Genomic DNA, 11370 nt, shown 5'->3' with positions numbered 1-11370 from the left:
ACATTCCAGAAATGATATGTCATTGGGTGCATGACCCGTCGACATAAAGGTGGTTTTCCTAATCGTGAATCAATGCTAAGGACTGGCTCACCTAAGGCTTATACAGTATGACCTATGTTTGCTATAGTAGAGTGTTTTCTAATTTTGGAGTTGGACTGAATACTGTGAGATTTTATGTCAGTTGGCCTGACAAATCCATTCTTTGAAACTAGAGAATTTTGAAAGAAAGTTTGAAGGAGTATAAAAGACAACCCTCGCATGCCATTTGTGTGTGATAGTGTACGAATAGGAAAGAATATGATGACAATGCATATAAAGCGGTAACACATAATTGGGATAGCATTAATAATATTAAAATCAAGCAAATAAATACATGTTAAACAAGTAAGGCAAATAAACACACATTTGTAAAGTTAGGCACAATTAAAGCAGCATATAAACAAACATCCATAAATTCTAGATCTAGTCTAAGTAAGCTAAGGTCATGACCTAAGTGTTAATCCCCAGCAGAGTCGCCATGTTGTTGCACCCTATTTTGCACAGGTTAAAACAAGATTCAACTATTCGTTTCCCCGTTATTGATAAAGAGAGTCGCCACCTAATCTTTTAAGGTATACTAGGGTACCTATTTGTCTATTGGATTATTACCCTATTGGTCCACTAACTGGTGAGTTTTGGGTAATGGTTCTTGTTCTTCTAAGGGGAAGATGTTAGGCACCCCCTAAAATCTACCAGAGGTAACAACTTAGACTTAGGCTAGGTTTAGGGAAGTAAATGTCTATATTCTGCTTAATGAGTTCTTATGGTCTGAAACTATTCTAAGTCTTGTTTAAAGTCTACTTATTTTGAAAGAAAGTAGTATATGTACTTTGAAAAGAGCGCATAGGTTTTATGTAATTTGTGAAAATCTTTTGAAAACTTTATATCTAACAAATTAAGAAAGACTTGTAAAATATGGTTATGTTTTGAATATCTTGTTTCTTGAAACAATGCGGCTAAGTTGTGCAATTTAACGGGATAAAGAATTCTAGAATGTGCATCATGGTTATACCTTTGAAAATAAGTTCCCATTGAAACCATATTTTTTGTAAATCTCTTTGAAATTATTTGTTCGCAATTAGTAGCTATGTTTATTTTACTTATCAAAAACCAGCGTTATAAACATCCATTCAGTTCTAATAATTTTTCAAAGAAAGGTCGTTCGTTCCTAAAATCTGTCTGAACTCAAAAAGAGCTTCATGAAAGTAGTTAATGATAGTCAAAATGGAGTCTCTTATTTTTTATAAATAAATAGTCAAAAATACCAAAATATTTCAGTGAATATAATATGCCAACTCAGATTCTTTTTTATTTATTTACGTATGGGCCTAGGGTCATAAAATAATCAAAGCGTTCAATAACAGTGTTAGTATCATTTATATACAGAGAATAAGCAACATGCTTCATTTATATAAGAGAGAGAATGGAAAAGGAAATGGACTGGAAATTGGGCCAAGGGAAATGTAGTCCTAATAGACTTAAAGCGGCGGCAGACTTCGTTCAAATGGAGGTGATGGACTGGAATTGGGCCTGAGATCCAAAGAAACTCGGCAGACCCAAATCCAAACATGCTACAAAGAAAATATAGAAGAACATTAGTGATGCCTCATGAGGCCCAATATAAATAAAGTTGTAACATATAAACATGATTAAGAGTGCAGTAAATCCAACATGATAATACTGTAACAAATAGACACTATTAGAGTGAAAAACAACTCTTATTTGTATTAATCCTAAAAGGGTTAATGAGAGTCAATGACAGAGAGCTTCAGATAATACCTTATTCATGGACAAGGTATTCTTGGAATCCTTGGCACTTTAGAGTTCACAAGGGTCTCAAAGACCCCGAGCAGTGCTTGTGTTAGGGAAAGACACCTTAACTACAAACTAGGTCCCAGCCTAAATAATCTTAATGACTCACACTCACTCTTCCCCAAAGGTTTAGATACAAATGAGGTATTCACTAAATAATCAACATGAGAGCAGCAATAGGCACAAAAGTTCAAATATGCAAAGTTGAGAGGTTGCAGAGAATATAGTCAAAATGCAAGGACATGAACACGTAAGGAATTACACCATTATCCTTAAAATCAGAGCTCAGAATGTAAAGGTCAATTATTGTAGATACTAACAATATCTAGGAACATTCCACATGTATCAAAATACTTAAAGAGACTAACCACAAATGTAGAACAAGGTGAGTTCATGGCAACCATCAGTAAACTAATCCAAAATGCTAAATTAAGTGATGCTCATTTATCTCATTAGTCCTACCGTGGGATTCAAAATCTCAATAGTCCTTAACTAAGTTCACAATGCTTCAACAATCATTTTAATCGATTATCAGAACACTCAGAGTTCCCACGGACATGGTTGAATCCCAACTATATTTAATACCTATGCTAAGAGTCTTGTTTAACCAAGTAGAGACATCAAAGTAGGCTAGGTAATCAGTTTCAATTTAGTCTAAACGTGGTATCTTGTTCACTAATCTATCAAATCATCAATCAAATGTCTAGTTTCACAACTAAGTCCTCTTTTAAAGCCAAGATATCAACCAAGCATGGTGCATTGTTAAGCTAAACAAGACAAAGAAGTATCAGTAGGTTTTCATAGGCCTATAAGTGACAATAGTAGTTTTATGTCAGATGTTTACATAGCTCAGGTTGCTAAATTATTAGGGCAAACAAGGTTTAACTTACTCATCTATAAAGCAGTTTTAAGTAAAAAGTATAATAGTTTAGGCATGAATCCTTCTAAAAGGAACAAACAAGAAGTCTATGAGTGTAACTGGGTAAACACATAAGCATGAGGGTTAACAGAATACATTCAAACCTATACACAATGATGTTTTCAAAGAGTTACAAGATTACAAAACATATCAGATAAGCAGATAACCTGATAACCAAGTTAGTCAGTTTAGGCTATGACAACATACTTGCATTGGATCCTTAAGTGTGCACAACAAGCAAAGTTCCAATATTATCAAAGTATCCATGTTAAGTGTATGACATGGTTCAATAAGTGGTATAACATTATTAACCCCATAATCAATATAATGCAGATGTGGCAGACATAAATTCTTAGCAAGACATCAAATAAGTCTAAGATCACAACTCAATCAAGTTAGCTAAGCATGGTGGTATGGTTAACAAAATAATCATGGAAAACATCATAATTCTTTTAGCTAATGATAAGAGTTCAATAGGATTTATATCATCTACTTTAGCAAACGTTATCTAGTTAAGTCATGCATTTCATTAGCACGGATTAACTATGAATACTAGGGTAATCATAAGTTATCAGGAGAATAATCATTTTTAGATCAATGAGAACAACATAGAACATAGCAGGTAATCATAAGATTACTAACATATATCATGAACGAAAGGAAATCGGCAGCGAAGATATTAGAACCACCCAATAGATTCAAATAATCGAAAGTAAAGGAAGGGTCAGTATACAATGAAATTCTGCAGGGAAGCAAAGAAAAGGAGAGTGATTCAATAACTGTTTAAGAATCCAATACTCAAGACTAGTACAACGATCGAACTCGAGACCAGAAAAGAAAGCAGTAAAGGGTGAGGAAACCTTACCTTTTCTTTCTTTTTGTATTTCAGATGGTATTAGATTGTCTATAAGGTAAAGGTATTGAATGCCCCTTTTTATACTGGCATTTAAGTCTAAGGTTTTGATTAATTTTAAGAAATAGTGGGGTGTGACGATGGGGTGGATGACAATAGCAATGTGGGTGAGAAACAGAAGCAGAAGAAGGAACAGGATTTCCTGAGAAGATTCGACCATTTGAAATCAAAAACCAACGGTCAAAGCTTCAATATCTAGAGGTCATTGAGTTTGACCTATGGACATCTAATAACAATGATGAAGCCTGTGAAACCTTCATGCATGCTTCCGATTTAAAAGAACATAATAGGAACTCAGACGATTTGAAGTTTTGCTTTTGAGTCTAGGGTTTTAGATTTGGGGATTTCGAATCTCAGTGATGAAAGAGGAAATAATCAAAGGGGATTTGTGGGTGTAAGAGACATTGTGAGTGTTGTGAGGTTTAATTTTATGACATTGCACTGATTTGTGAAAGAATTTGGGATTGATGGGTGTGGGGAAGTTAAGATATTAGAGAGAGTTTTGGGAAAGAGGGGTGGTCGTTCAAAGACGAAATGATAAGGATTTCAGACCCTTTATTTGGTCTCGTAGGTTTAAGGTGAGAGACGGGATCTCGGCCGTTGGATCATTTGATCAACGGACCTGATAATTTAGGTCATATGGATTTAAAAATTATATTATTGGGGAAAGACAGGGACCGTTGGATATGTGTGATCCAACGGTGGGATATAATGTCACACAAAGTTTTAAATAATGGGAAAAAGCGAGAATAAATATGGTCCGTTGATGGTATGGATCGGCGATTCGGATGGCGTGTGTTTATTTTGTGAATGAGTGAGACAGGTGATGTGGCATACTTCTATTGGCTCGATGGAGATGGCCTAGATCACCAAGATGGAATGGAGTGGTTATTTTGGACCGGGTCAGGTAGATTTGGGCTGGAATTGATTTAAGGGATAGCCATATTGTGTTTAATCAAACTTTTGTAATTTTAGCCTTTTAAGCTTTTATACCCCTCTTAAAATTAATTTAATACAATTTAATTAATTCTAACTAAATGTGATAAAAAAAATATAATCATCAAATATACTATAAATTACATTAATTAATTAATTAATTATTAAAATAGTTTATTTACCCAAATTATGAAGTTAATTTTGGATTATTTAAATAATAAGCGAGTTAATTAAAAATCAAGGATTAATTTGATGAATTAATTATAAAACTTGTGTATAAAAAATATAGAAGTTAGTTAATAATTTTAAAATAGTAAGGGTAATATATTTTATAAATATTTAATACTAAATTATTAATCTAACATTATTAATTAGTAATTTCCTATTATGTTTATATAAAATAGGTATTGTTGATAAGAAAATATTTTCAAGACATTTATAGCAAATCATTAAGTATAAATAATTTAATTTAAAAGGGAGGGTCAAAATTAGTCGTCAACACATGCATTCTATATTCATAAATAAGCATTTGAGCACACACTACTTAGTGCATATCTCTAGGCAGTGAGAGCTTCATTGACCATGAGGATTCAAGGTAGCTGCATTGACGGTCGCAGTCCTTTGGAGTAATATCTTATAATTATACTGTCATTTTTGTATCCGAATAGTATTGTATATTTGAGATATTCTTATGTATTCAGTTAGAGCTTGTGACTCTGTACTACCTAGTTCAGTATTGCCACTTTGTCTTGTATTGATTCTATTTCCTCTTTTATATTAAACTCTATTTTATTATATCATGTTTTTATAGATTTAAATGATGTTACGTGGTCGGTATACCTAATTTTAGAGACTAAGTGCCATCATGACCCATGTGGTGGGATTTGGATCGTGACAAGTTGGTATTAGAGGTCTATGTTCATAGGTTCTATGAGTCATGAGCAACTTCAGTAGAGTCTTGTTGATCGGTACAAAGATGTCTGTACTTATCTTCAAAAGGCTACGAAACTATTAGAAAAATTTCACTTCTTCCATTCCTTATCGTGCGGATTTATTGTTTTCAGAGTTTGAGCCTTTATCTTTCTATTCTCTCATAGATGGTAAGGACATGAGCTTTAGTTACTGATGATGCTGCCCCCTGGGCTAGTGTTGCTAGAGGCTGGTGCAGAGGCAAAGGCATAGCACACGCCGCAGCGAGGGGTTGTGCTAGGGCCGTGACTGAGGAGCCACTAGTAGCTCTGGTTGGCAAGCACACACATGAGCGGCCTATTTCTACCCCCTGGACTTTAGGAGATCTTGGCACACTTTCTGAGCATGTTTGGGACTTTAGCTCAAGTAAGGTTGATTCAGGTTGCACCAGCTACTTCAAAGGCTGGGGGAAGAGTCTAGACTCCCGCTACACATACTCTAGAGCAGCTGGCTCATTTGGATAGGCTTCGAGTGTAATACTAGTGCAGCCCATGATTGTGGTTCATCCTGAGGTCGGGCCAATTGCGTCGGTTGAGGAGAAGAATAGGTTAGAGAGGTTCCAAAAGTATCATCCTCCTCATTTTAGTGGTGGGGGATTTTGAGGATGCACGGGGTTTCTTGGATCAATGTCAACGCATTCTACTTACTATGGGTTGGTGAAGTTGAGCGAGGTCGACCTTACTACTTGTCAGTTGACCAAACCGACATATAGATGGTGGTAGACTTATGAGGCGAGAAGACTAGCCGGTGCAACACCACTTGCTTTGTCCCAGTTCTCTGATCTTTTCTTGATGGAGTTTATACCACATATCCCCAGGGATGAGTTACGCAACGAGTTCGAGAAGTTGCGCCAGGGGAGTATGACTATGTCCGAGTATGTTATGAGGTTTATATAGTTATCTCTTCATGCACACGCCTTGGATTCTAGCGATAGAGAGAGAGTAAGAAGGTTTATTAAGGGTCTCGTCTATAGCATCGGATTTGGGATGGCACGGGAATTGGAGACTGAGACTTCATTCCATCAGGTTGTGGAGATTTCTAGTAGGTTGGAGCTTATTTGCGGAGAGGATATGGGGCATAGGGAGGCTTAGAAGCCTCGAGGTTCTGGATGATTTAGTGGTTCCCACTTTTCGGCTCGAATCTATCATGGCAGAGGCTTTTTCAGTCAGCCAGTTCAGTCCGTATTTCAGGTTACCCATATTGTTCTAGCTAGATAGGGACCCAGGGTACTCATATCAGACAATCATCTTTCAGTGAACCTTCTACATGGGGTTCCCATAGTGGGTATTCTAGTCATCCGGCACAAACTCGGTACCAACATCCATGCCTATAGAGGAGTTATTTTGAGTGTAGTGATACTCGACATCTTATTAGAGATTGTCCCAGAATTCGGAGGGGTGGACACCAGCAGGGTACTCGGGCTATGGTTTCCGCTCCAGTTGCTACTCCACTTGCACAGCCAGCTAGAGGTTGAGGGTAGGCGAGTAGAGGATGTCCTAGAGGGGGAGAATAAGACCGTTGTTATGCTTTCCCTAGTAGGACTAAGGTAGTCGCATCAGAACTTATCACTACATGTATTTTTCTAAATTGTCGTAGAGATGCATCAATTTTATTTGATCTGGGTTCTACTTATTCGTATGTGTCCTCCTATTTTTCTTTCAATTTTATTTGATCCGGGTTCTACTTATTCGTATGTGTCATCGTGACTCTCTTGATACTTCTATTTATGTGACTAAAACCCGTTGGGATTCTATTGCGGTGGACCTGTAATGACCCAATCGGTCATTTTTAGTATTTGCACTTCGCTCGGTAGTTTGAGGGGATGAGTAGCTCCGTATGATGTATTATGACTTGTGTAAATAGTCAGTTTTGGTTTTCAGGTTATTCAGAATTGATTTGGAAGAATGAATTTCATGATTGAAGCTTTAAGTTAGAAGAGTTGACTAGGTTTGACTTTTTTAGAATTTGACCTTGGATTGGAGTTTGGATTGTTTATTTAGGTCCGTGTGGTGATTTTGGACTCGGGCATATGCCTGAATTTGCATTTGGAAAATTTCTAAAAGGTTTTGATGCAAATTGGCGAAAGTTAGAAATTTGAAGGTTTGGAAAGTTCATAAGTGTTGCGTTCGTTTTTATATATTTCGACGTCATTTCTTCAACGATAAATGGTACCACATTAAGCAAATGATCTCCAATTTTTTATTTTGATTGAAGCATTAGATCCGTATCGTAATTTTGGAATTATAGCAACTGGAATCATCAAGTTTGACATCGTATAAGGAAATTATTATCATTTTACTAAGAATTGGGTTGCCAGATTTTCCAGATTAATTACGAAATTGTCACTAAATTCGTGTTTAAAAATCTGCATCATTTGCAAATATTGAAACCAGCATATCTCCTTAAGCATAAGGTCAAATGGAGTGATTCAAAAGCATAACATGACTAAAATTTCACAAAACATCCATTGGAGGCATCAAAAGTGAGTTTCGGCATCGTTTGGAATGACAAACGAGGCAGAACAGCTGGGCAAAAGCATATAAATTAAGGGTTTGTTCATTTGGTCATATTTTGAGTTGGGGAGCTCGGATTTGGACGATTTTTAAAGTGATTTTCACCACATGGAATGAGGTAAGTGTTCTATACTCATTTTTTATTATATTTCATGAAGTTCATTTTTGACAATTGGTTGATGATTTCAAAAGTGAGATTTGGGGGTTTTTGTCTAAAATTTCATAAAGTAAATTTTTGAGTTTTGAACATCGATTTGGAGTCAGATTTTAGTGAAACTAATATGGTTGGACTCGTAATTGAATGGGGCTTCAGATTTTATAAGTTTCGTAAAGGTTCCAAGATGCGGGCCCGGGTTGGACATTTTGGTTGATTTTGGGCTTTTGAGTAAAGATTCGACCTTTATCGATTGGATTTGATTCCTTTGGCATTATTTGATGTATTTGAGTTGCTTTTGGCTAGTTTTGAGTCGTTCGGAGGGGGTACATGTGGGATGGCATTTCGGGAGCATCGTCAGGCTTGCTCGGTGTTGGATTTGGCTTGTTCGATGTATGTTACACTTCTAAACTTAGTGTTGGGGGTATGAAGCTCTGAATTAAGTGTTATGTGATTGATGTTGAGGTGAGCGCATGCTAGGTGACGGGTGTGTGGGCGTGCACCGTATAAATTGTGATTTAGTCGATTTCATGGAATTGTGTAGCTATTTTATCTGAACATTTTTACTATACTCTATGTGTTAGAGTATTTGAGCTGTAATTAATGCTAGAAATCATGTTTAGGCTATATGTTGGTACTATTTGGACCCACAATGGTCGTTCTTAGCTGTTGAGGTATTTGCTTAATTGCAGTTATGCACTCAGTCGCATTTATCATTACACATTACATCTCAGTCTATGTTATTATGTATTGTCACATCTCGTATCATTGATTAGGGCTACTTAGTATGAGAGTTGTGAGGCCAAGGGACTGGAGATATTGATGACTGAGTGAGGCCGATGGCCTGATTGTGAGTGATATTTATGGGATCGGGCTGTACGTCGCAGCATGTTTTATTTATTTATGCCTGGATCTGGCTTATTATAGCGCTTGGGATGAAGGAGCCCCTCTAGAGTCTGCACACCCACAATGAGCGTAGTTGATTTATATTTAGGGATGGATCTTCCCTGGGCTAGATTAGCCATATATAGTACTGAGTGTGAGGTTGTATTTATGTCTGGTTGGGCTAGATCTGCCCTGTACAATGCTGAATATTGAGCGTGATGAGTGAGAGAGCGAGACCATGAGATTGAGTACTCTGAGAGTGTGAGTACATGAGTTCATCACTAAGATACATTGTATTTGACATGCGTACTTGAGATACATGCATAGAGATGCATTTCCTTCTGCTACCCAGTTTTGGTGACATTCATGATCTTACCTGTATCTTGACATGTAGGCATAAAGATGTATTTTCCTCATGCTATCTGAAAATGAAAACATCTTATTTATTGTTGAAGGGTTTTTGGAGAAATCACAGTTTTCAAACATACTCGTATGCTTTTGGGACTTTCGGTGAAAGATCTGGGATTTATTCTCATACTTGAAAAGCATGTCTATTTTCCGTAACTGTGAACAAGTTGAGCATCTTACCTCTAAGTTATTTTCATGTACCTTTTTATTATATTGTTATGAATTGTTGCTGGTTATTGGAGTTGGACTCTGACCCTTGTCCCAGCTAGTCATCGCTTTCAACCTAATGTTAGGTTTGTTACTTGTTAAGTACATGGGTTCGGTTGTACTCATACTACACTTCTGCACCTTGCGTGCAAATTTTGGATGTTGATAATTCTATGTATGACAGAAGCTAGCATGGAAGACGTACCTGCATTCCAGTTACAGCTGCCTCTTGTTCATGCTAGCCCTAGACTTGTATAAATCTATTTATGTACATTCGGACAGATGGTGTATTTATTTCATACTAGCTTTATAAATTCTAAATCTTAGAAGCTCATGACTTGTACTAACAGTCCTTGGGGGAGTTGTATAAAATTCAGTTATCTCATATTTGACTCACATCAGTATTATTATATTATGCTTTATTGTTAATTGGCTTACCTAGCAGGTCAGATTACGTGCCATCACGACGGTTCGATTTTTGGGTCGTGACAAATTGGTATCAGAGCTCTAGGTTCATAGGTTCTACGAGTCATGAGCAAGTATCTAGTAGAGTCTTGCGGATCGGTATGATGACGTCCATACCTATCTTCGAGAGGCTACAGGACATTTAGGATAATTTCCCATCTTTCTTTCCTTGTCGTGCGAAATTGATTCAGCTTGAAACATAACGCTTTTTTTTTTCACGCATTTGTGTGCGCATGTGAGTGCTCGGTATCAGTTGTGCATCGCCAGCTTGTGATTCAATGGATGAGGTGCGAGATGTGATTTCGGTGTGCTGATGATGGGCCAGTCTGGAGGGCTTGAGGCCGAGTTTTGACTTTAGATTTACCACGGTGATTTTGGTTGTGTGAGAACGTGCTTTTGGACTTATAAGTCTGGTAGTGTCCCTATTAGTGGAATTTATGGCTCGATGAGTGGTTGGATGGCTATGTGATGAGTAAGATGTGGCTGTGGGATGTGTTCAGATGGTTTGAGTGTGACGAGAAGAGTTATCTTGAGATGTAAAAGGACTATTGGGTGCTTGATTTTTGTCATGATTTGACGTATAGTCTCGAGTTATGACTGTGTTGAAGGAATCTTCATGTTTAATTATGGAATGAATGGGATTCTCATGACTTGTTGATGAGTTCAGACTCAGGAAGAATAAGTGATTTCGTGGGAGTTGTGACTGTGAAAGGGCATAGAGAGATGTCAGTTTGAGGCTAAGCAGGCGGGTTATCACCTACGGGGTGTCCTGAGGTTGTGCGATCCCAATGTTGTTTCTGTGGAGAGTTTTCTCTTATCGGTGGGTTATATGTGTAGCAACTTGAGTTTGGATCGCTCGAGGAGGTTGGCTTGACTGTCACGAGGATGAACGCTAGCTTAGCAGATGATTCGAGGTATTATATGGTTTGTGTTACATGAGCTTATGAAGGATTTAGTTGAATCTTATTGTGGTATTATGGAAGTAATAGAGTATGGGTATTGTGAGTTATCGAGTGTTTTGATCTATGTCTTTGAGCCAAGTGGGGGAGTTTGCTATTGACGATTTGATTGCATGGTTACGTGTTGTATTGGTTTCGGTCTGAGGCATACTTGTGGATCGGTTATGACTTGTAGAGGCTAGTTTTGAGGA

At 37.2% G+C, this 11370-nt stretch overlaps 1 long non-coding RNA gene across 1 annotated transcript; it reads right to left on the bottom strand.

The window, feature by feature from the left end:
* Positions 1-1376: 1376 nt before the first annotated feature.
* On the bottom strand, positions 1377-4208 carry LOC104091699 (uncharacterized). Its single transcript, XR_685222.4, has 2 exons — positions 3636-4208; positions 1377-1610 (listed from the first exon to the last, which is right to left on the bottom strand). It is a non-coding gene; the product is annotated as an uncharacterized lncRNA (long non-coding RNA).
* Between the last annotated feature and the right edge of the window lie 7162 nt (positions 4209-11370).

Source organism: Nicotiana tomentosiformis, chromosome 11 (assembly GCF_000390325.3).
Source record: "Nicotiana tomentosiformis chromosome 11, ASM39032v3, whole genome shotgun sequence".
Taxonomy (NCBI): Eukaryota; Viridiplantae; Streptophyta; class Magnoliopsida; order Solanales; family Solanaceae; genus Nicotiana; species Nicotiana tomentosiformis.
Note: the sequence above shows the minus strand (reverse complement) of the source record. Positions and strands in the feature narration are given on the sequence as shown.